The sequence below is a fragment of the Pipra filicauda genome, unplaced genomic scaffold (genome assembly GCF_003945595.2).
Source record: "Pipra filicauda isolate LSUMZ 115617 unplaced genomic scaffold, ASM394559v2 scaffold156_size1729456_pilon, whole genome shotgun sequence".
Lineage (NCBI taxonomy): Eukaryota > Metazoa > Chordata > Aves > Passeriformes > Pipridae > Pipra > Pipra filicauda.
Genome location: NW_024104062.1, coordinates 85,084 through 109,292, shown reverse-complemented (window position 1 = coordinate 109,292; position 24,209 = coordinate 85,084). Strand labels below are relative to the sequence as shown.

At 40.4% G+C, this 24,209-nt stretch overlaps 2 long non-coding RNA genes across 4 annotated transcripts; one reads left to right on the top strand and one right to left on the bottom strand.

Annotated features, from left to right (window-relative positions):
• Window positions 1-10,452: 10,452 nt before the first annotated feature.
• LOC114002716 lies at window positions 10,453-17,173 on the top strand. 2 transcript variants are annotated; one of them, XR_005562722.1, is made up of 3 exons: window positions 10,453-10,535; window positions 11,688-11,799; window positions 16,839-17,173. It is a non-coding gene; the product is annotated as an uncharacterized LOC114002716 (long non-coding RNA). The 2 variants fall into 2 exon arrangements; XR_003545971.2 differs by having other exon boundaries at window positions 10,520-10,593.
• Window positions 12,270-15,720, bottom strand: LOC114002717. 2 transcript variants are annotated; one of them, XR_005562723.1, is made up of 3 exons: window positions 15,390-15,720; window positions 14,386-14,501; window positions 12,270-12,751 (listed from the first exon to the last, which is right to left on the bottom strand). It is a non-coding gene; the product is annotated as an uncharacterized LOC114002717 (long non-coding RNA). The 2 variants fall into 2 exon arrangements; XR_005562724.1 differs by having other exon boundaries at window positions 15,415-15,720.
• Window positions 17,174-24,209: the final 7,036 nt, after the last annotated feature.

Below are 24,209 nucleotides of genomic sequence, written 5' to 3'. Positions count from 1 at the left end.
GCAGGCAAATCAAAATAAGGAATAAGTCCTTCACAACTTTCCATGGGCAGTGGATGTCTGGAGAGCAGGGCTCCATCATGGTTACTTGGGAAGACAAATGCCATCACTCCCCCCCTCTTCCTTGTTCCCCCTCAGCTTTATATGCTGAGCATATACAGAATATTCCTTTGGTCAGTTGGAGTCAGCTGTCCTGGTTGTGTGCTGTCCCAGCTTTCTGTGAACCCGCACCCTCCTCCCTAGTGGGGTGGAAGGCAGAAAAGACCTTGACTCTGCACAAACTTTGCTCAGCAGTAATGAAAAATCCCTGTGTTATCAACACTGTCTTCAGCACAAATCCAAGCCACAGACCCATACTAGCTCCTGTGAAGAAAATGAACTCTATCCCAGTCAAAATTAGCACAATGCATAAGGCTCTGAATTTTGGGTTACTTTGGGATGATCAAGGAACTGACTTTTATGCACGGCTCTTAAAAATCGTGCTTTTCTTATGAAGCCTGTAAGGCACATTTATATACTCATATGTTGTATTTATATACATATTTATCAACTGCTGTTGTATGTGGAAAAAGACATGCACCATAAAAGCTTTATATTTGAAATTATTGTGATAAACGCAGGTAATGTGAACATTTTCTGCCAACTATTTGAAACTTGGTTTTAAGGGTTCAGAATGATGTATGAATAGAAAAACAGTTTACTGAAACATGAGAACAAAATTAGTACCTTTGATTTCACGATGTGTGAAAAAAGATCAAAAAAAAATTTCTGCTTTTCTAAAAAGAACAGTTCAAGAAATGTTACCCAGCATGAAACCTGCATCATCATGTCTTTACTCAGCCTCCTAAAACAAGTACACATATGTAATTAAGTGCACTTAAATGGTTTAACAGTTGACTAGGGAGCTTTCTCAGTTATTAAGTAGAAAAGCACAAAATTGCTGAGGGTGATGATGAATCAGACTTTTTTTCTAAAATATAACTAAGTTTTGTGCTAATTGTAACTCATGTGAAACCCCTAAATGTGCTAATACAGGTCATATATAAATACACTATTTCCTATATATATATAAATAATAGAAAATACAGCCTTTACGACAGAAGTACCCATTAACTATAAAGCTGTTATAGCTTCCATATAGCAGTACTACCTTGATTTTACAGAAAAATAACAAAGCAGAAGGGGTGTATTTTTTACTGAAGGTCAGTCACACCCCAGCAGAAACAGAAGACTGCTGTTGTGCATGGTCTTCACATCTTCCCAGTCTGTGATGTCAAGGGATGGAGATTAGCTTTCCCCATTAGAGGAGAACACATCTGGCCTTGCACTACTGTATACTATGTGCACAGTTTAAAGTATTTAGATTATCTGCTTTTAGCTTACAAAATACTGTATAATTAGCAACTAAAGAAAATATACTTAAGCATTTGAAGCACTCCTAAACTGAGTGGGTTTTTTTAGTAGTCAATCTAGAACATAGTCTGTATACGACAGAGAAAGATCTTTACTGCTTGACCAGTGCCCGTCAGAATGCTGTTAGTGACAGGAATGACTGCCTAGAACTCCCCATCAAGAGTTTTGTCTGCATATTCACCCAGGCTTTACTACCTTTTTGGTTTTTTTCATTATTCACTTATGACCTCAAAATGTCTTAGATTCATTAGGGAATGGTTACAGACTTACGAACCCTGATTTCATCTAACACAGTTTTTAATACTACAATTCACAAGCAGAAGAAGAGTAATTCAGGGATAATGTCATAATCGACAGAGCCACTAGATAGCGTATGGACACCACACATCAGATCCCTGTGGCATGTAATAGAGTGGTTCAACAACCACTGGATTTCTCTAAACCATCACCAGTATTCTGATTACAGGAAAGGCTTGCTCCTCTGTCTTCCAACACCATATTGATAGTATGATGCCCACATTTTTATTAGTTTATATCTGTCATAAAATTGACTACAGCTAGGACTCGTTACTGGTAATTAATTTTCATTGTTAAGGGAATCCAAATCGACTTGAAGTGATAGTAAAGAAACCCCCATAGTAATATTGTCATTAAAATAATTGTGTAATAGGAAGCTTTCCAATATAAGTACCAAACTTGGCCTGACTTCTTGACCATTTCTAGTTGACCTATGAGAGGGGCCATGAGGTATCTACGGTGGTCTCAACCAACATTAAAGAGTTTTGGAGGGTTTCGGGAGGACCTGAAGTCTTACTGCTTTTGTATTAGACGTCAGTAAGAGCTTCTGTCACTGTTCTTACAAGGCACAGGTCCAGTATGGTCTGATCAGCCATTTTTGCTTAGGGTGATGTTTATTGCTTGTTACTTCCTCTCCCCCATTACAGTCTCACTGTCTGTCCATTGCACCATGAAATAGCTGCATAGCATTTGAAGTTTTTAGTAAACAAAGAAGGGCAAGGATCATTGCATACCTTAGTCTGGATTATTTATTATCACAAGGAATTTGTGTTCTAAACACTTCATTAGTGCAGTTCCTCTATCCACATTAATGGAGATTCATTTTAAGGGCAGTTATTGATGCCTTACAGAAAGTTTATCTGACGTTAGATTTTTTCTGTGATAAATTCTGAACAGCAGCCTAAATCTTAAGTGCCAGTACACACTGTAATTGTCACAACCTCCCTCTGCTGAACAGCAGTTTTGCATGTAGGTAGAGGGCAGTCTGCTGCCAGATATGACATTTTACAAGGAATCAGCACTGCAGCAAGCATAGTGTCATCTTCTGCCACTTGATCTGAGTGACTGACAGCACTAGATTTCAAGAAGGCAGATGTCAATAAACTCAGAGAATTGGTAGGGAAGATCTCATAAGAGACAAATCTAAGGGAAAAACAGATTATGAAGAGTTGTCAGTTCATTCAAGAGATGTTAATAAGAAACCAAGTGCAACCTATGGCATTTTAGGGGAATGTAAGGAAATTCTGCAGAAGTCAGCTAATTCACAACCTTTTAATTGACCTCAAGCAGAAGAGAGAGAGATATCTGTAAAGCAGAAACTAGGACAGCTGGTTAAGAACCCAGCACAATACTCCATTCATGGCAGGGTGTGTGTGGGGGAGTTTTTTGAGTTAGTAAAGACAAAATGCACTAGATGCCACTAGCAAAACTTACCAAAAATAAAAGAAATTTAACAGGTAAGGTGTTAAGAGAAAAACAAAGGGAAGTTTGGACCAGTACTCAATGATGAGGGTGTGCTATCAGCAGAGAATGTTAAGGAAGTGGTAGAGTTTAATGCACTTTTTTTCTCCCTTTTTCATCAATCTTTACTAAAAAGGTCAACAGCAACCAGACAGTGCAATTATTTAGATGGTAAAATTTCAGCCTAAAATATGTAAAACTTGCTTAGAGAGTAACCAGTTATGTTAGATGTCTTCCTGAGTCTGAGCCTCAGCAACTTCACTCTAAGAGTCTTAAAAGGACATTAAAGTACTAGCTGCAGATGTCACATATCTTGAATTTATTTTTTTTATTTAATTTTTGCAAGGCCTTTAGCAGTACTTCCTATAATATCCTTATGAACAGGCTAGTGAACTGTGATCTAAATGAAACTGCTGTGGGAAGGGGCAGGAGGTCAAGTCTAGTTGGATAATTGTATACACAGGGTAATTCCATCAAAACCTATCAAAATATGTGTGTTTTGCAAGGAATTCTGTGGGCCTTGGTCTCAGATCAAGTTTCATTTAATGTTTTCAATGAAGGCATAGAAGATGGAATATGAAGTAGGAGTCTTGCAGATGGAGCAAGGAAGGACTGCAGATGTTACAGATGATAAAAAAATTAGAATTTAAGATGATCTTGATATATTTAGAGAAGTCATCAAAATGGATGGAATACAGTAGTACAAAATGCTTACACAGAAATAATCATCTGTACTTGCAAAACTGTTAAAGTACCACTTCACAAGAGAAAAGATAGGGTACTATGGTGGAACAAGCATGAATGGCAAAGCCATTGGGATGTCTAAAGGGTCTTAAAGACTACTGAAAGAGTCCATGTGGGTCGATCCCCACAGTCAAAGATTCACCTGGAAGACTGTGACCTGTTTAGTGCACTGTACTTCAAGAAAGAGATGAAAGAATTGGCAAAGAAGATGGGCAAAAATTGACAGAGGTCCAGAAAACATGAGGGACGACTGTGAGAAATGTGAGGGCTTTTTCTGAAGAAGTAACAACCAAGAAGAAGGAAGGTTATTTTAATCTTCCACTAAAAAGCTGTTGCAAAGGAACTAATATGTCCTTGGTGGAAAGATCAGGAAGAATAAAACATGAAGAAGCATAAACCAAACAGCTTGGGAGATTTAGATTAGTCATTGGACAAAAATTCAATATCAATGATAGCTTGGGATGACATGATTGCAATTTGGTCTCGGGATAGAAGGGTGGAGTTAATGATTCCCTCTAGTGAAAGCCTGTCTCTCAGTGAGTCAATAACTGTCAATAACTCAGGAATCCTGTGCTCAGCTCCAGGTTTCAGAGAAGTCTTCTCCAGAATCACACAGTCCATCCTCCTCTCTCCCTGTTGTGAGGCCTTTCTCTTTTCTTTATCATATCTGTAGACTATTATGAAGCCAGCCATATTCCAGCTCCCCCCTAATTCATCTAGATGTCAGTTTTACATCTCACCTTCTTACCATCGTAGCCCATTTTCCCTCTTGAAAGCCCCTGAAAACTTGTTCGTCATTTCTGCCTTCCCATCAGGCAGTTCTTCATTCCCAGGAGACAATGGCCACTGGGAGAGTCCTGCTGCAGTCAATTCCTGTGCTGCATGGCAGAACAGTCTGCAACCAGCAGCATCGTGCTCAGTCCTGTCAGGGTGTGATCACTGTCAACAGCACCTAAGTGCAAAACCCCTCATAGTTTCTACTGAGCACATTCAAAATGGGGTTGCCAAGAGCCAGAAGTGAACACTTTGAACCAGAATGGGAGAGAAAAGCCTATCCCTGACTTCAACATAATGCTTCACTTGTGATTCAGGTCCTAGATCCAGAGCACAGAAATACCAAATCTTCTTTTAAAAAAACCACAAACACAACAAACCCCCCAAAAAACACACCAAAAAAACAGCACTAAATCGACTGTTAAATCTTTAAAATGACAAAGAAAAATCCTAGCCCTGTTTTCAGCAAGTAGTCAACTATTTAACTGAGAATATAGTGTAAGAACATTAATACTGAGTAAAAACCAAGGTCCATCTAGTCCAAGAGCTTGCTCCAAACAGTGGTCAATAACAGATGCTGATGGAATAATAGACAGAGAAAGAATGGTATCATACTTCTAATTACACACACGGTTCCAGCAATTTGTAGGTTAGGGGCTTTACTGCAGCGACAACAAAACCAAGTCAGGAGATCAGAAAGATCAAGGCTTAAATGTTAAAGTCTGGGAACATTATTAACTAAAGCCAAGGTCTCACGGAACATGTCCCATGTCCCATTGTCAATGGTACGTGCTGGGCAGACCTGACTGTTCACGTTGCTCTGCTATAACCTTCAGTACAAACTAAGGGGGTGATGCAGTGGGTGAGTGATCCAAGGAGAGCACATTAGTGCAGTGGCATAGCACAACTATACTGTTTCCAGATTTCATGTTCTTTTTAGAGTGAGAGATGCTGAAAATTGTCTAATGAATGTTTGCTTCTGGATTTGGTCACACTTCAAGAACCATCTTTAAAATGATGCAATTATGAGAAAGTTCTAAGCACATATTTTGAAATAAGTCCTCTTTAAAAATAGAACACTGTGCCTCAGAACTTACTTTGTCATAAAACCAGAAATAAACCACAGAACACATATGCTGAAAAATAATATTGACTAAAGTCTCATCATGTGTTGCTCACAGCCATCAGAGAGTGACATATTGGCACAAATCAGGGCAGGTGTGAATTTTTTGACACGAAAAAACACTGAGATGAGTAGAATGAGCTTTGAATGCTGTAACCTTTGGGAGAGGTCTCCAGGGACTGTGCAGAAGGGACTGTAAAGCCATGCTGTCAGCTTCAGCATGGATTGCAGTGCGAGTCAGGAAACACGTAAGTGAGGATTTTAGACAGCAGTATCTGCAGATAGGATGAGTCTCAGAGAAGAAACATGTCTGTTTAGAATGCATGCAGAGTTGTTTAGAAACCTGACATATGACACCATAAATTTATGAGCACATTGGCACTGACTAGTTGAGTTAAGATCTCCAAAGAGCACATAACACATATATGTACACACACTGAGGCAGGAACCACTTTCAATAACCAAATAATTCTGTCACCAGACAGCCTAAAACTATTCAAAGGCACCATTTCTAGCCAAGACCAACAGATCTGAAATATTTTTTCAATCTCTAGGCAAATGAATTTTGAGGATATGACAAACCAAAAAGTCTTTAGGAAACTCTCCAAGCAGATGATCTCATTTTTTTTAGCCATCATCTCTCTTAAACGCCTTGACCAATTTCCTTCAACTCTTCCAAAAAATTGGTCCCAGAATAAGATTATGCCTGTGAAGCTGTAGGTGAATAGGGCTGATTTTGGCAATGTGAGGAACAGGAATAAAATAAAGTTTATAATGAAAACTTAAGGACATCTGCATTTTACTGAATACTGTTCAATGGGATCTATATAATGCATGATCTTTCCATTGCAGCAAAAATATAAAGTACTTTTATTGTCACCAAGGGAAAAGACCACTTCCTCCATATGAAGTCCTACCTATAAGCCAAAAAGATCTGTCAGGTCATGCAAGTATTTTTGCTTCCTCCCATTAAAATGTTTATAGGATCCAGATTAATTTCCTAAAGTCTTGGCTTAAGGATCTGCACAGTGTAGGTATTACACCATGTCGGTGGTGCAGAATGATGAAAATTTCCGACTGCAGATGTGCCTCTACCACTGACCTTATTAAAACTGCAGCATGGCACTGACATATTGAACTAGCATTAAATGAGCCATCCAAGGTACTGGTAACACCATGGCACTGCCGTAACAGAACACAGCACACCTGCAAACCCCCCTGCAAAGCAGAGCAGTCAATGGCCAGCTATTGTTGGCAGGCCATCCAGAACACTGTCTTCCTGAGATAATGCCACTAATTGGATCCAAGCTATCTAGTTTAATGGGAATTCAGGTTTGTCAGAGCTCTAAATCATGTGAGGGTCCAGTAGCACAGGTAGTTAAATGAAAGCATTCTGTGTGGTTGTAAAGTCTGCTTCTAGATACTTCCTAGCCAATAGCTCCTACAATTCACATTGATACCCAGCTTGGGAAAACATAGCATACACACTTTTTACTGAAATCCGGAAATTTTCCAGGTTGGATAATGTTAAGGAAAAACTGCTCTAGGGACCTTACTTAAGCCTTCTCAGATTCTTGTGACAGGTAGAGGTTCTTTCTAGGTCCTTGTAAAGCTCACTTAATAAAAATATCTGTAGGGAATGAGAAAGGGTTATATAGGCTGCAGATCAGAGAGCATGTTTTCACACAATGTGGAATTGAGCTGTCATCTGCAGATACTACTCACAGAGATACATATCATCCTCAAAGTTACATTAGATCTGTTAAACCCCACCTCACTCCTGACCCACACCCATGCCACTTATTTCTTGTCACCAAATGTCCTCCCAACACAACCACCTCACCCGGGGACAATGCTGTTGTACTTTTCAGCCCGAAAGCTCTTCCTGTTGACCTCTGCAGTACTGTTTGGAAATGCAGAGGAAAAAATACCAACGTTGATTTAGTGGACCAAATAAAAGCCATGCTAAAAGCTAACTGACCTCCAGGATCTAGCAACATCAGCCTGGTGCTCAGACCAGCATGGAGATCTGAAAATCTGGTCCTGATCCTATATGACAGGGATTGCTGGTCAGAAATATGACAACTGGACAGCTATGAAGAAGGAAAAGGGTGAGCAGAAGAAAGCTATAAAGCCATAATACCATGTGCTAAAACTTAAGCCATTTAGATGCCATCTTCCTGAACTGTGCTCCCTGGTAGCATAATCTCAGCCTGCTTAAAACAACTTCTGTTGACAACATGGACTACAATATGGAACTAAATATGTCAGTGGACAAAGTACAACCTCAAAAGACATTGGTCAGTTTGCAAAAGGTTACAAGTGTCAAGAATATCTAGCAACTTGACAGCCTTGGATATGGAACCTCTTGCTGTTTAGCAGCAACTCTAACTTCAGCCTGAGCACAGACCACTGGGGAGCATATAACTCCAGATGATTTTCCTGCTCCCTCAAGAAATGAGAAATGTACAGCTATTCCCTGAAAACTTGTGTTCAAGTGACTTTTCAGTGATGCATGGGCTTGGCAATGCCATGACTATTCATCTAGGCCCTTCCACACAAAACTTCAGTTTCTGGTAACATATGGCATGGGAAAATCCAGCTCAAGCAGCTGAAGTCTGACAAAATTATAAACAACCAAAAAGAAAGCCTTCTAATGGAGACTGTTAGACAGCATTAGCTATTGGACCACTGTCATCATCACAGCCAGAGAATGATTTAATCTGTCAGTTATGTGAGCACTAGGAGTGATGAATAGGTCTTTGTGTTCATTCACAGCAAGTATGTACCCAGAATGACATACAGTGTGGTGGGTTTCTTTTTTGTCTGATAGTCCACTGGATCTCTAAAGAGCCAGGAATTTGCACAACACAGCTATCCAAAGCAGTGCCACAAAAGATATCACTTGTGTTCATAAAGAGGGATTCCCAATGTGGTTGACTAGTGAGCTTCTTCTCCAACTTGTCCATCATTTTCCACACAACTTAAAAGTCCCACGTCAACAAAGTTGCCCAGTTTTTGCCTCAGTTTTAGCCATTCCAGATGGCCACAATTATAATCAGGGTGGCACAGGGGCACAAGTGCAGCTTGTCCATGACTCCAGCACCTGGTACCATAGCAGCCACAGGGCTTCTCTGCAGAGCCATGCCACTTAGCCCTGCCAGGGCTACACTAGTAGCTCAGAGCTTTTGATGACCACACTCCCATAGGTGCTCAGCTGTGCTGTCAGCATGAGGAGCAGAGCAGGGGCACAGGGCTGCCAAAGAGATTCCTTTGCAGTTTTCTGACTCCTTTTGTTGCTGCAGTAGCACAAACAGACAAGAACAGGGCCAGCAACTCATATGATGTTTTTACCTGGTATAAATGAGAGTAGAGTATGCTCTATTACCTTTCCTTAACCTTCAATTAGCAGCTGGACCTAGGGCCCCATCAATCCTTACATGGGAGTATCATGAAAGATTTGAATGGTGTTGCCCATCACTACCAGAAAGCAAACTAAACCCCAGGCAGAGGACTGTCAGATCTGGCTCCTAACTTTTATCTTATCTGACCTCTGCAAAAGAAACTGTTGAAGTTCTGGCAAGCCATGAACTATGAGTAGTCACTTAAATCCATCCCTGTTCAGTGAAATGACAGGAGTGAAGTGCTTAGAGCCAGGTGTGTGCTTAAGTGTTCCACTGAAAGGCATAAACCTTGAACCAAGGAAGTTTTCAGAGAATGGGAGATAAGGGAAAGCGGGAATGTTCACCTACAGCCGTTACTTCTGAAGGCACACAAAGGAGTCTACTGTCCAATGAGAGAGAAGCCAGATGCATTTGGAAACCACCAGACCAGAAATGAAGTTAAACCAGGACACTACATGGGGTAGCGTTTGCATTTAAACACAACAAAGAAAGACAATGCAGTCCCATACCTGTAAAGATGCAAGTCACTTCAGGCAGTTAATAGGTTCATTGAACAGCCATCAACCTGGAAAATTAGAGAGAAGGTACCAGCTTCTCAGTATGTTGTGTGTTCTCTCCTTTTGATAGATGACTCCCAGAAGTCATGCATGATTTTCATAAGGCGAGATAATAAGCTGTCAGTTGTAGGAAGGCTACAGTGAACCACACAGAAAATCATCATGGTCTGAAAATCAGAAACATGCCAAACAGCAAAAACAATTTCTTTCTTTAAAAATAAAATAAGGGAGTGTTTTAAACAAGCTAGCTTTGGCTTACAAGTAATATTTAGCCATCAACAAAATAGGAGGAAAGTATCTATTTGTGTGATTCTTGAGTGAACAAAACACAGTACATCTGTATACCTTACCCCATATGTCATATACATGTTTCGAATCTCAATAAATATACTTATTCACATATTTACTTACAGAAGTGACAGGGAATACTTAGATGGTATCAAATCCTACAAGCACGGGACATAATTTTGAACAAAAAATGAGGTAACTCATGTAACCCATGGCCATGACACCACATGGGATGTGCTGACAGGATGGGATGTGGGTCTGGCTCTGTGGGGCCCATGGCCAGGGCAGATCTGTGGGCAGATGGAGCCTGGCCCTGCTGTGACATCACTGGGGCAGAGGCTGATGAGATCAGGGGGCTGACATGGGCTACTGGTCCTTGGGAAGGTTGAGCAGGAACTGGACACAACAGTAGGGCCCCTTGGTACCTCCAGGACCCTGGCAGCCATGGCCCAAATGCCAAAGTCATCCCAGGCCTGTGTAAGGACACGAGTTAGAGGCAGGTTGTGCAGATACAGCTATCTCCTGCTGTTTTGAGGTGAATCCAGCAGTGCTGGCAAGGGAAGGATGTAAACTCCATTATCCTGATCCATACGGCAGAGTTGCCCCAAGCAGGACAGACACTGTTAGCCACGAAGCACCTCCATTCCTAGCAATGGGGAAGAACAGGTTTTTCATGGCCAAGAGTGTCAGGAGAAGAAAGAACCAACTTGAGCCAAGCAGTGTCATCCTCCGCTGCTCCACTCTCACCCCACTCTGGGGCTGTCTGTGACTGCACTTCCCAAGGGACTAGAGGAGGAGGTTGGAAAACTGAGACTATTGCTGCCTTCTCAGCACATTATTTGCCTTGAGGAGGACCAGACACTAGGGTTTACTCAGGTGGAATACCCTGCATGAGGCCTTCATGTATTGGTTTTTTGGTTTGGTTTTTTTTTTCATAGAGAGAGTCAAAAAATTGTCAGCAAGTGACAGTTTGGGTTGCTGGGCTTTAGTGGCTTTTAATTTTCTCCCCTTGGTGATTTGTGCCAACTGTTACTTCATGCATATGGAACACACAACTTCCAGCCTTTTCTCACTGGTATGAAGTAAGAGTTTGGCACGTGCTGAAAACTACAAACAGAAATTCACTCACTCTCTCCCATCTTTAATGTCAATACCCACCAGTAATTATTTGGAGAATTAAACACGTAGTCATCTTGCCGTCACCTTAATTCTCCACATTAAAAAGGGATTATATAACAAATTAGGCTGATTTAGTCTATTTTCTAGGGACTTACCCACTGGTTCACTCTTTATTAAATTAGCAAAGAAGCCTTTGGCTTTCAGACATGTTATGATATCCTTCCCAAGCTGAGACCACCGGTGCTAGGAATTGCTGAAGTGCTTAAACTGCTCTGGAACCACCTCCTTGGAATTTACAGAGCCTGAACTCCAGCTGACCCACCATGAAAACGTTCATGTAGTCACTTGTAATCTGATCTTCCGACGCTTGCCTTCCAGTTTAGAAAAAGCAATCCCCCAATTCACCAGGGTCATAGAGTCGTCAGACTCTTTCCTATGCTCGTTTAAATATAACCCAGGGTTCAGATCTAGGGTATGTGACAATGGAGTCTCTGCTAATTCTCTCTCTAGTGATGGCTTAGCGGGAAGCAGCAGTTGCAAAGCACAGCTGGATGCCTTTTCACCAGTTGTGCAAGAATATCTACATCACCCTCAGTGATGGGGATGTCTGCTGACCAGAAGGGTAAGTTGCAAAGACACAGCATGTCTTATTCCTCCTCAGCTGACTGTGTGTTGGAGAACTAACGCTTCTTTCATAAAGAATTACACAGCATGAAGTCTGCTGATTGCCAGTCATCTGAAGGCCTGATGCAATGCCCACTGAAGCTAAAGGCTATTTTTCTTCTGCTTTTATAGGCTTTGGATCATTGCCTTAGTCAAAACACTAAACCTTTGAGTATTTTGGGCTTTAGGGTCAAATGCTCTTACTTTCTGCATTCTTCGCTTTTAGCTGTAACAGGTCCATGTCACCACCACAATGACAGATTTGATGGCAAACAGATCTGTGAATCAGCACAGAAACAATCATGTACTCCTGTTTTTTCCCTTTCCTTTCCCCAACTTCTCCCTTGAGTGTTTAAACCCAGCTGCTCCAGATAGGCCATCCACTGGAATTGTAACTTACTAATTTTAAGCAATCATTTCCAGGTTTCTTATAAAAGTTGCTTATCTATTTTAAAGAAAAAATGCTTGATAAAAACAGAAAAAGAAAAAAGAATATATATTCTGATTTTTCCAAGACTAGACAGTAATTCTGACCTCCTGTACGCTTCTCATTAGTTCGAGCTGCATGCCTTTGAAGCTGTTCCTGAAACGCTTGTGAAAGATGTTGGCCTGAAATAGGGGACAATCGAGCTCACCCATTTATGTGCATCACTTTTACAGCAGGGGCAGGGAAAGGGTGTCCTGTCCTCCCTGTGTTTGCAGCACTTGCTTGAAGAAGTACTAAAGGACCAGTTGCTGATGACAGCTCCAAGTGCTGCCCACCATCAGGGTTTTCACACAACAGATGTGCACTCCTGGGTACTTCATCAGGCACTTCAGGGGGTGGTTAGGTGGCCATAGCTTTTGGTCACCACTGGTGGCACTTGTTCTCCACTAATGATCCATCCCCCACTCAGCAGATAAATCAGAATCTGAAAAGAGAGGAAAATAAAATCCCTTGTTTTCAGAGTTACTGATACTCAGTTGATTGTGACAAATAAATGTTCTGGTTAAATCTGACCTATATACAGAGAACTGAACTTGACTGGCAAGGTTTGGAAATGACCACAGTGGGTCTAAAAAAACCCTCGTTCCTCTTAGTTTTGATTTCTGTCATTCTCTGCTATGTATCTTTTTTGCCCATGCAGTCATCTCATGACTTGTTAAACATACTGCTTTGAGAAAGCTCAGTTAAGGAAAATTCAATATAAAGCCACATTTTTTTCCAGTAGCCTCATGCTCTACCACAGTTATAAAATAATGGTGTTTATCCAGCTGCAGAAATTATCACTAATGTTTAAACAGCATTGAAGTTTCCTAAAAAAATGTTTATGGGGTGCTTTTTTTTATTTGATGAAAATCTGATTCTGTCAGATGCTTTTTTTTACTCCCAACAGCCTCTGACTTAAGAACAGCTAAGCATTCTCATGGGAGAAACATACTGTACCATGCCTCAGTAATCATTAGAGTAATAAAGTCACTCAAAGGGGAATTAATTGGTCCTAAAATTGCATGCAATTATTGGACAACTAAGTAATATTTCATCTGAAGTTGTTCATAGTAAGAAAAAACTATATGTAAACATGCTATCTGAGATTGAAACTGTGTACTTCTTAAGGAGTCATGGCATACAAGCTATCTGCTTGTATAAAATGAAAAAAACAGCCCTCAAGTGACCAACCACATGGGTAGCAATAGTGGTTCTATTGAAGAGATCTTCACACTCAGAAATGAAAGAATTTGCAGTAATTTTCCTTCCAATCATGCTATTACATGCAGTGTGAAAATAGCATATTTCAAAATCTCTCCCATCAAAAACTAAAAGCTTCTACCTAGTCGGAGTAGAGGCTATCTTAAAGAAATGGACAGGGATAAACAATCTATTTCTATAGAAAGGATTTCTACACATATCAAAGTACGGACTCAATATTTGGATAATGTACTTTTTTTTTCCTCATTTTCTTACACTTCTTCAGGATTTTACAATGCTGATTTAAACATTTCCAATTCTGCAGCCTGCTTTATCATGATCTATATGTAACGTCCCAGCGGAGATGTGAACTACATGCTCCCCCTTTCCAATACACACAGCTTCAGTTCAAAGTGCAGCAGCTTCTACTTTTCCATTAAGTATTTTTCTCTTGGTCCCCAGTGTCAGGCAGTATTGTAACACTTAAATGTGATATTGCTAATATTACATAAAAAATGTCTCCTGTTCCATAAAATATGCTAGTCCCGTAAAAGTGAAACTCTGTTGGAATATTGATGACTCAAATGGGTGCCAGGCAATCAGACATTGGCAGCTTCTGTAGAATATTTGTGACCTTCAGTTTTAGTCCAGCAGCATGGACAGAGTGGTGTTGCATTGGCAAGACCACACACTTGCCCAAAAAATTTCAGCCCTTCCCCTGGTGCAGTTACATGGGATTCAAAACACCACAGACAACTTCTGGCCTCTTCAAGCAGTGATCACCCCCAATTATGGCATTCTGCAAACTGGGAAAATAAACAAAGAAAACTAAAGTAAAGAAAACTGGGTTTATAAAAAATACAGTAAGGGATGCACCCGGAGAGGTTTCATGGAAGTTCCTTGCGTTATCCCTGTTGGCAGCAAGCAGAACTTGTGTTGCAGGGCTTCTGGGCTTGGGTCTACAGGATTGCTACAAAACACCGGAGCAATGCCTGCAGCAAGAAGAGAAAAACAACCCAAGAGTACATAGGAATGAAACTAAAGAGAATGACAAGCAGATTTAAAGAGCGCAATGTCAAGATGAAGACAGGGCATTGAAAAAATGGAAGTAGGAAACCCTTTCAAAACCATAAAGTGCTAAAAGATTCATTCAGAAGTGTCTCCTCCAAAACAAAATATTCCTATTGCCTCTCTTCATTGACATGGACATTTCCATGGGGTCTGGAATCTGATCTGGCACATCTAATTTACAGCTTATAAAATTTATTTACTAGAACAGTACACGATGGATTTTAGATTTTAGATTAGTATTTTGTACTATGGATTTTAGATGAGTATTTTATTTTTCCATGGAATTCAATAAAGTCACGCCAGCAGAAAACTTGGCTTTGCATTCACATAAAATATTTTATCCTAAAGAACAACAGAAACTGCAATCAGATTGCATCACTTTATATTGTTACAAACTGCAATTAATCTGTTCAGACTGAAAAGCCATATGAGTTTTTTACTGAAAGGCATTTCATTAAGTTTCTCGGTTGTTTACATGTAATGCAACATGACAGGAATTTGTGTGGAGATGAGAGAAAATGAGCTATTTGACATTAACTGTTTGGAATCCTCTCTATGGCTGTTTACAGTCTGCAGTGTATTGGCAGGGCTGATTACATGGATAAGTGTAGGATTCGTAGGAGGATTTCTCATATTGAGTTGTTCTTTAAGGAACAGTTGGTGAAAACTCACAGTGTCCTTGGGTATTCAGGTCTAGCAAAGTGAGCATTAACATCATCAGTTTCTAGCAAGAGCAAACAATAAAACTAAAAAATGGAAATACATGAATTGTATTAAGCAGGACAGGTAAAAAGTAATGTGATTCACACCTCCCATGTGAAACATTGAAGTTACCTCCTCCAGTCCCTTTATTGTGGAATGCCGAGATGGGTGATGGAGTCCTGCAGAATGTCTGGGCAAAAATGATCAGCTGGGCACCACAGGGTCTCAGCTGTGACCACAGGAGATGCTGTGCAGAAAGACAGGGAGCAGGAGATTTGTGTTAGGCAGGTACAAAAATCTGCCACCATGCCTGTACAGTAACTAGCTGATGTTAGTTTGGATGTAGAGAGTCAAGGTGAGTAAAGGCTCTAGGTTTTGTGCTCAGGCCTGGGCTGTAGGCAGGTTTATCCCATTTAGCAAAGTTCCTTCAATTGTGAATTTTTTCTATATATATATATATTTTTTTTTTTTTTTGACAGGTTAGCCTAGATAGTTACTTAGTTAGAAACAAAGGGGAGAAGGAAACCTTCTCTCTCCAAAAGCCAGAAATAATTAGATTGAAAACATGAATCCTGAAAGTTCAGGAAACATGAAGCAATTAAAAAGGTCCAAATATTTACTTATCTGTTTGTTTTAAACTTCATACTTGGCAACTTTCAGACAGCCTTCTGAACTGGGAAAGAATTAGAAATTTGGGAATGAGATTTTTGAATGTCTGAGATGCTTTGGGTCAAAAATGAATGATGGCCTTCTATGCCAATTTAGGACACCTCAAATAAATAGCATCAGGGATCAGAGGGCAGATATCCACCATTTGCTGTCACTTTACAACGCTTTAAATTTAGTACTTGAAATATTGAGAACCCCATCATCATCAGACACTTTTGAAATCTTCGTTTAAAACTTTTTCTGTGTCAGAGAAGAGTCATTTTCCTTTAGAGATGAACCTCCCCATCATCTGGGAAAGTGTGTTTGATGATGGGAAAGGAGGAAAATTCATTAGACTAATCAAGAACTCAACTGGAAAACGTGAGTTCATTCTCAAAAAAAATAATATGCTCGTGGAAAACCAGCTGAAACTTAGGGCATCAAATGAATCAATTTTGGAAGAGGAAGAAATTACGTTACTGGTGTTAAAAAGACAAGTCTTGAGACAGATGTCATTATTTCTTCTGCTGGCAGAGATGGTGCTGAGCAGTGATGAGAGCAGTCATGCTTGGCAGGTCCCACTCCTCTGGAAAGTTTTGAGACTGCTGCTGAGCACAGAAGGATGGTGGGATGTCTCTGCCTATCCCAGCAACCCAGCTACCTATCACAGAGATGCCACACTGACCTCCAGGCTAGTGGCCTGTGCCCAGTAGCTTTGCTGTGAGACTGGACCAGTCGTTGGCATGCTCAGGGATTTGCTCAAGACGCAACCATTGCCTGCCTTCACCTGGGAACCCTCCTGGTGCAGGGGCTGAAGGGTGACATGGTTCGCTTTATTTACTTCCATTGGTTGTATTTGGAGAACTGAATTGGTTACTGGATTTTTTAATGGATTTGCTTTTATTTAGGACTACTGATACACAGCACGTATTGCTCACCATCCTCAGCAAAAAAATGTACTCCAAAGCACACAGTCGCCTCTCACTGGAGATGGATTCCCCCATACAGAAGAAAATATGGAAATCTCAGAGGGAACCACAGAAAGAAACACAAACCACAGAGAAAAAGTTCTGTTCATCTCTAAACTGGTTGTCCCTCAATTAGGTAATTAGATCTGTAACAAACTGAAAATGGCTCTACAAATCTAGCGAGATAACTCTTCCCTATGTCTCAGACTCTGAAAGAAGACAGCTTCAGTAAAGGCAGTGGAAAATTATTAATAAAAAAGGTGATTTATGTGCTACTCTTGTTTCTTTGCCTAGCTCATTCTTGCTGTTTGACTGATGGGAGTTACAACAACTGGATCTGTAAGTATAAATATTTCGTGCCTACTTTGAAGACTGAGTCCAGTGAGTGAAGACCAGTGAATTTATAAGGCATATTCAAGCTAGTCTGTAAAGACAAGTTTATGAAACTATGAACCTCTGGCAAGCATCTGCATCTGTTCTATTTACTCAGATAACATAAGAGAGGCCATGCTACTAAAACACATCATAAACGAGTTACTAAATTAAGTCATTCAGCCCAAGCATTAAGACTGGTAGTGATTATATATTGGTTTATTTTATTAATGTAGGCAGTTACCTCTCTAATGGAACTCAGATGAGGATGTTCCTGCCAGTAATGTGAAAAATAATAATCTCTTTAAGTTCTTACTGTCTCCTCCCTTTTCACTATGTATCTGAAATGGCTGAAATCCAATGGCTTCTGAAAATGTAACCTCTAAAACAGTGCTTTCTTAAAAACAAATTAAAAAAACCAAACAAACCAAAAAATCCCCTGACAAACTAAAAACACTTGGATTGTACACAATACCGTGAGAAAGCTTCTCTCTAAATAGTTCCTCTAGCAAATATAATGATGGAAGGAAACAGAGTACGTTGAACAAAATCTATCCCATGTTAATTATGTTGGGTTTTTTCCCTCAGGAAAGAGTGTCGGGTATGTGGCAGAATACAAACTGCTGAAAATGAAAACTGCAGAACTGGAATCTTGTTAGTCTCTGCTTCATGTTTAGCCTTTCACTCATGATCTGGGAAGAAATGGCAGTTCATGTAGGAAACACCATGTCTCTGCCAGGCTGTGCATGACAGGAGTGATCAGGCAGTGTATACACATGCACTCATCCATTCCAAGGCAAGAAAATGTTTCTGTGCTACAAACATACAGGCAGCTGCTACAGCAGTCTGAGGTACTGCTCTTGGTACCTCCAACCTTCTATCTATGCTATGGCTGTGCAAATGAAAACACACCTCCATGAAATTCTGTATTTTGAATATAACTGAAACAGAGATTTTTGTCCAAATTAAACTACAGCTGCCCCTTTGTTAGTGGCACTTATGTAGCTAGAAAATGAGAAGTCATCTTCTTGTTCTTCAGTTATAAAAAGCTGCTATAAGTACATAATATGGTTAACAAAACACATCCACAGTTAAACTTAATTCCAGAAGTTGTCAGTCTCAATTTTGAAATGTTCTGTGACATATCAGAGTTTTAGTCATATCATAGTATGAATTATGGGCATCACTGGCCATGTTCCCACATAGAGCAAATAAAATACCAGAGCTGTTCCTTGAGTTTTGCTTTTCAGTAGGGAATACTGATGTAAACAGCAATCCATTAATTTATCCACTGCAACCATTGCAATGAAGAGCCAACAGACAGCTTTGTCCCCAGAGAATCCCTCAGGAATGTTCAGAGCATTCATTTTGATCCATCCCACTGCCATTTGCTTGAAGCTTTTTCCTGCAGACCAAGTTTCAGCTGGGGAACTGGAGGCTTTGAAAATTTGGGTCAGAGCATGTATGAAAAAGCCTTTTCACAGGAACTAATCTCTTGCCCTGGTTCAAAGCATCATGAAAAGTTCAAAGGTATCATCTGCCAGTGCTGGATAGGATAAATACCAGCATTTATTAGTGATATGAGTCAGCAAATAATTTCTTGCCTTCCAGAGCCAGAAAGTTCATAGCTGTCAGGTTCCCCATAAAATTTGACATACAGTCATGAAATACACTGAATTCATCAGTGACTCCAGTCTAGTCATGAGTCAGATACACTACCTCTACCCTCAAGCATGATAGCTAAGGTCCTTCCATTGCCAGCTGTAGGATCTGACTCAAAATCACAGAATAATTCAGGCTGGAAGGGACCTCCATAGGTTATTTGGGACAACTACTGCTGAGGTCACATTTGTTCTTGACTGATATCCAGTCAAGATCTGGTTATTTCCAAGGCTGGAGATCCTGCAGACTCTCTGGTCATTGATTCCAGTGCTACATCACCCTCCCAGTGAGAAAAAAAATCCTAAAAAATGAGAATTTCCCACATTGTGCTTGGTGCACTTTGTCTTGTCTTGTCACTGAGTTCCTCTTAGAAGGATCTGGATTCAACTTTAAATATGGGTTAGTTTCTCTAGCTGCTTCCAAGTCTCCTCACATTCTCCATTCTCAGACAAACTGCTCTCTCTCTAAAACATTCGGGGAAGATGACCAGGTTCCTCCTTGCCACTACCCTCATTCATGATTTGCAGTCTTCCTCCAGTCCTCGCTGGAGCCACGCTCACTTCATTACATAGATCAGTGAATGAGTTCAATGCTGAATCAGAGCCCTTGTCTTCTTTTAAAGAAGTCAGACAGTCAGCAATGCTCTACAACAAGGCAAGCCTTTCTGAAACAAATGTACATGTCTAGTCCATTGGGTAGCAGGATCCAAAGTTCCTCAGGCCAGAAGGCTCAGGTCGAAGTTGATTAAGCCTTCAAGCAGAAGTCAGAATATTCTTTTCTTCATATTTTTTCCTCCAGGCATTTAAAATCTACTCTTTGCTCTCTTACACTCTCTGTAAACTTTTCCTCAGCCTGTATTTCCCAGGCAGCTCATGTGTGTGGAAATAATTTCTGCAGTGCCAATATTCCTTTGTTGAGTCTGCCTCAGCTTGAGGCAAGTCTGCCTCAGCTCAAGTCTGAAAGGCTATTCTGCATCACATTAGATCAAAACATACAAGTGCTCTCATATTTTCTTGTCTTTCAGCATATTATGAGGCTCTTACCTACTTCATCCACTTATAAAAAACACACATAAATGCAGGGAAAGAAAAGCGAGCCCGGCAGTATGAAAGAACTACAAAACATTTTCACATTCTGCTTATTGACAGGTCCAGTCATGATCAGGTTTTGATGTACACAACAGGGAATTTATATGTATCATAAAAATTTACCTATGGTGAAGTTAGTAGGATGAAATTTGTATGTCCTGAGGTAAAAAGCTGCTGCAGTAATCTATTCCGAGATTGAAGTGTCATGTCTAACAAGTCCAGGCCTAGTGAAGACATCAATATACTGTGAGATAAGCAATATCTACCCAAAGGGCTGCTACTAGTCACTGTGTCACAAGCTTGTTTTGTATCTCTGAGCCACTAAGATTATGTTCACATACTCTATTATATTTCACACAGTGACTTCATGTTTTTAAAATATTTTTTCAATATCTGACAGTAGAATTTTCCCTTTTCTAGTTTTCAGAACTAGCCAAACTTATATTTTGGTCCCAGAATGGTAGGGTTTATTCATTTTCTATCCTGTCATTAGAAAAATAATTGAAAAAATATTTTTCTTTGTCATTTCTTGCAGTCAGGAATTAATGGCACTAATCAGTCAGCTCATTATTATTGGAAATAACAATTTTGGCTATAAGTCAAAGCCTGCATTACAGTCTTAAGGATGCTTCTGTGAAGTAAAAGCGCTGGAAAGCATTTGAGTGGCTTAGTGAGATTTCCAGATGGCTACAGGGAGTAGATATTAAGGAAACTCTGCAACCTTTTGAAAGAACATTGCATGTTCTCCTTTTTCCTCACAGTTCCAATCTGCGAGGTTTCATGATTAAAGCCTCAGCTTACCCCAAATTATAAAGGAATCACGTGTCACTCTACACTGATATCGAGACTCTATTTCACACAGTTTTTGGCTGGTGGCTGGACGGAGGCACAACGATAAAGCAACACTCACACAGCATTGCAAAAATCTAGTCTGAAGTTTTTCACACTTCAGCAAAGCCCAAGGCTATTTATGTTCTTTTCTGAACACTCTGAGTTTAGAATCTTTAGTCTGGAAAGTACATGGAAGCCCACAGGACTCAAAACATCTGCTCATCATAACTAACCATTGCAAAGCTCGCAAAGGATCAGGGATCACAGGCTCCATCGATGCTCTACCTGCCAGAGTGCTCTTAAGGGTGCTTTGGAGTTGAAGATCTCCAGCATTTGGAGTCCAGGTTTTCTCCACCTCAGCTTGGGCTGACTATAAATTCAGTCTGCTCTTGACCAGGACATGGCAGAGCCCTTGGGAAAGTACCAGGATCCATGCAAGGATCTGGGTAATTCTATCCTGCCAGACATTGTCACTAGAAGACCAAAAGGATGGTGGGAAACTGCACAAACTGTCAGGACCTCATGATGCTGCAGAAGAGCCTTCAGGTAGTAGTGTGAGAAAACTATTGAGCCCTGGATCTATCAGAGGCACAGAGCCCAAACAGACTTGAGATTATCTGCTCCACCTCCACAGGTTAGCTTTCTTCTTCCTATTTCTCTTACTGGCTCTAGATTGTCACCGCTTTCTTTGACAATTAAAAACCTTCTAATCGCCAACGTTCATGTATTCCTTTTGTGTGTGTGCACTTTGCTTAAATAGGTCTTGAGCAGAGGGGTTGGACCAGATGGCCCCCTGTGGTCCCTTCCAACCTTACCCATTCTGTGATTCTGTGATTCCTCCCCACAGACGATGCCTCTAATGTTCTCTTAGAGAGCGTCTGACCTTGATTTGGGCAGCTAGTCCCAATCTTCTTTCTCTGCTGTAGGCAGAATAGAAATACCACTTCTCCTGTTGTTTCCTCGATCCCTGATATTGGTTCTGGCTCTGACTGCTGCCCTCTCCAGTGGAGGCATCCCTCTAGGAAAAAGAGATTCGAGGGAGGAGGATACACAGTCTTAGCAAAGGCCATTGTCTTCCTGTCCGCCAGCCCCATTAGGCTGAGATCCTCTTAGCAGTGCTATCATGTTTCACTGGTGACACTTCCCCTCCCTGGGGAGCCTGGTTCCTGCTTTGATTCTTCCTTCTTGCCTAAATAGAAGACACATCACCAAGTGTTGCTTATTCAGGGAAAATCGCTGTTATTCCTTTAATATGAAACAGATCAATACACCACAGACATAGATTAACTGAACAGAAATTAATAGAAAAAAATTAGGAAGATGGAGAGAAAAACTCTCCAAATGAAGCAACCCTTGCCCTCAATCTTACATTTAAGCCAACAAATATATTAAAACTTGATTTTAACTTGTAAGTATTGGCAAGCAAAGTCAATCTTAGAGCAATCACGGAGAAATAAAATAGCAGCCATAAAAACCAGATTGGGTACTGTGATATAAACTCCTGCACATCAATTTACAAAATTAATAAGTGCCAGAATAACTGTAATTCATTTAGGCATTTAAATAAAATCGTAAATCAGTCCTCAGCCATGTGTTGAACAAAAAATACCAACTTTAAAACATAATTGCTGAGTGTGGCATTAGTAATTGTAAGCAATGTTGTAAATACAGATGCTTATCCCTTCGGGTTGCTCATGGTTTTAGGTACACATTTCGCACTAACATTTTGCCCCCAGAGGCGTTGCATACCATGGTATTTATTCCCAGGGTAGTGTATTACTACTTGCTGATTTCCATGCACCTAATTGGCCTATTGTTTAATGAACTTGTGCCATATCACTTGCCCAGTGTTCATATACATGGCTAACAGCTCTTCTTGGAGTCCTATCAGAAGAGAGGGTTTTCCAGGCTGCAGCAGTGAGTTTCTGTTGTGGTAGAACAGCTTTCAAGTACCACCCATTATTACAATGACAAAGCAAAACACATGATTCCTGTTTGTAAACTATTATTACAGGCCATTAATATGTGTAGTTGTAAAGCTCAACCTTCGCTAAAGGTTTTACTTGCACTGCAATACTTTATGCTTACAGTTTGTTCCAGAAGAGAGGGAATGTGTTGCATCTGTGACAGACATGCAGTTTGCAGCCTGTCTGTAATGGCTTGCTGCTCCTGAGCAGATGAGGTGATGATTAGGCAAAGGGTCATGCCTCTTTTCCTCTATTCTTTCTCTGGTTGCTCATGGCAGGTATGGTCTAGGGGCTTCTTATCTTCTTCACCTGTCGCAACTCCATGTAGAGAGCCCTACAGTGTTCTGTGTCCCATTGGACATGACTCTGGGGAATGATCCAGAAACCAACTCTATCATGTTCACCTTGAGAGGGAAAGCAAATCCTTCTTCCCTCTTATCCCATGTAACCCTCATGCAGAGCAAGACTGAGATTTAGTGGAATTCTTGTGTCTCTGCATTTGACGTAATTACTCTTCAAATAAAGAACGTCCCATAACACATGCAATATTCATGCACCATGGGGGATTTTCTTAAGCTTCACTGAGCTTTGGATCAAGCTTCATATAGCTTGAAACTTTCTACAGTCTCAGACCTCATTGTTTTTGGCCTGGCTTCAAGCCTTCAAGGGCCCCAGCAGCACACACAACACACATCCCTCCCACCGCTCCACTCCCAACAGGATTTCACTTAGCTCCCATCTCCATCTTAATTCACCTGTTGATCTAACGATATTTTGAATGAGACCAATTCTGTATTTGCTCATTAATACTGCATCTCACATCTCAGCCCTAGAAATTTCTATGTTTGTCTTGCCAGGGATTACAGGGAGGACATAAGGAAACTGTATATAGTTTGCACCATTCTGCTTGATTTATCAAGGGCTTCTGGTATGGGAAAGAGTGATGGCTGTTTGGAAACCAATTTGCAAAACAAGAAGACTTACAGACAGACGTATGAAGTTCCAATAGAATAGAATAGAATAGAATAGAATAGAATAGAATAGAATAGAATAGAATAGAATAGAATAATATGGCTGAAAAATGTTTTGCTCACATTTGTTTACTATTATGTAAGATTACTGTTCACAGAAAAGCAGGAAGCATCTTTCTACAGCATGTCTCTGATGAAAATTAGGTAGGTACATCTTCAGTGCACATCTACTATGAATAACACCTCATGCATGACATACAATAACCTGTATTTCAGGTGAAATCTATAGGACACAGCTGAGGGCTTGAGACACTTATTTCACCTCCATTTCCCTCAGGTTCATTCTGGATTATGCTATCTAGTTATTTTGTCTTTGTATGATACAATTTTTAAGCACTTACTTGGACAGCTATCAAGTAT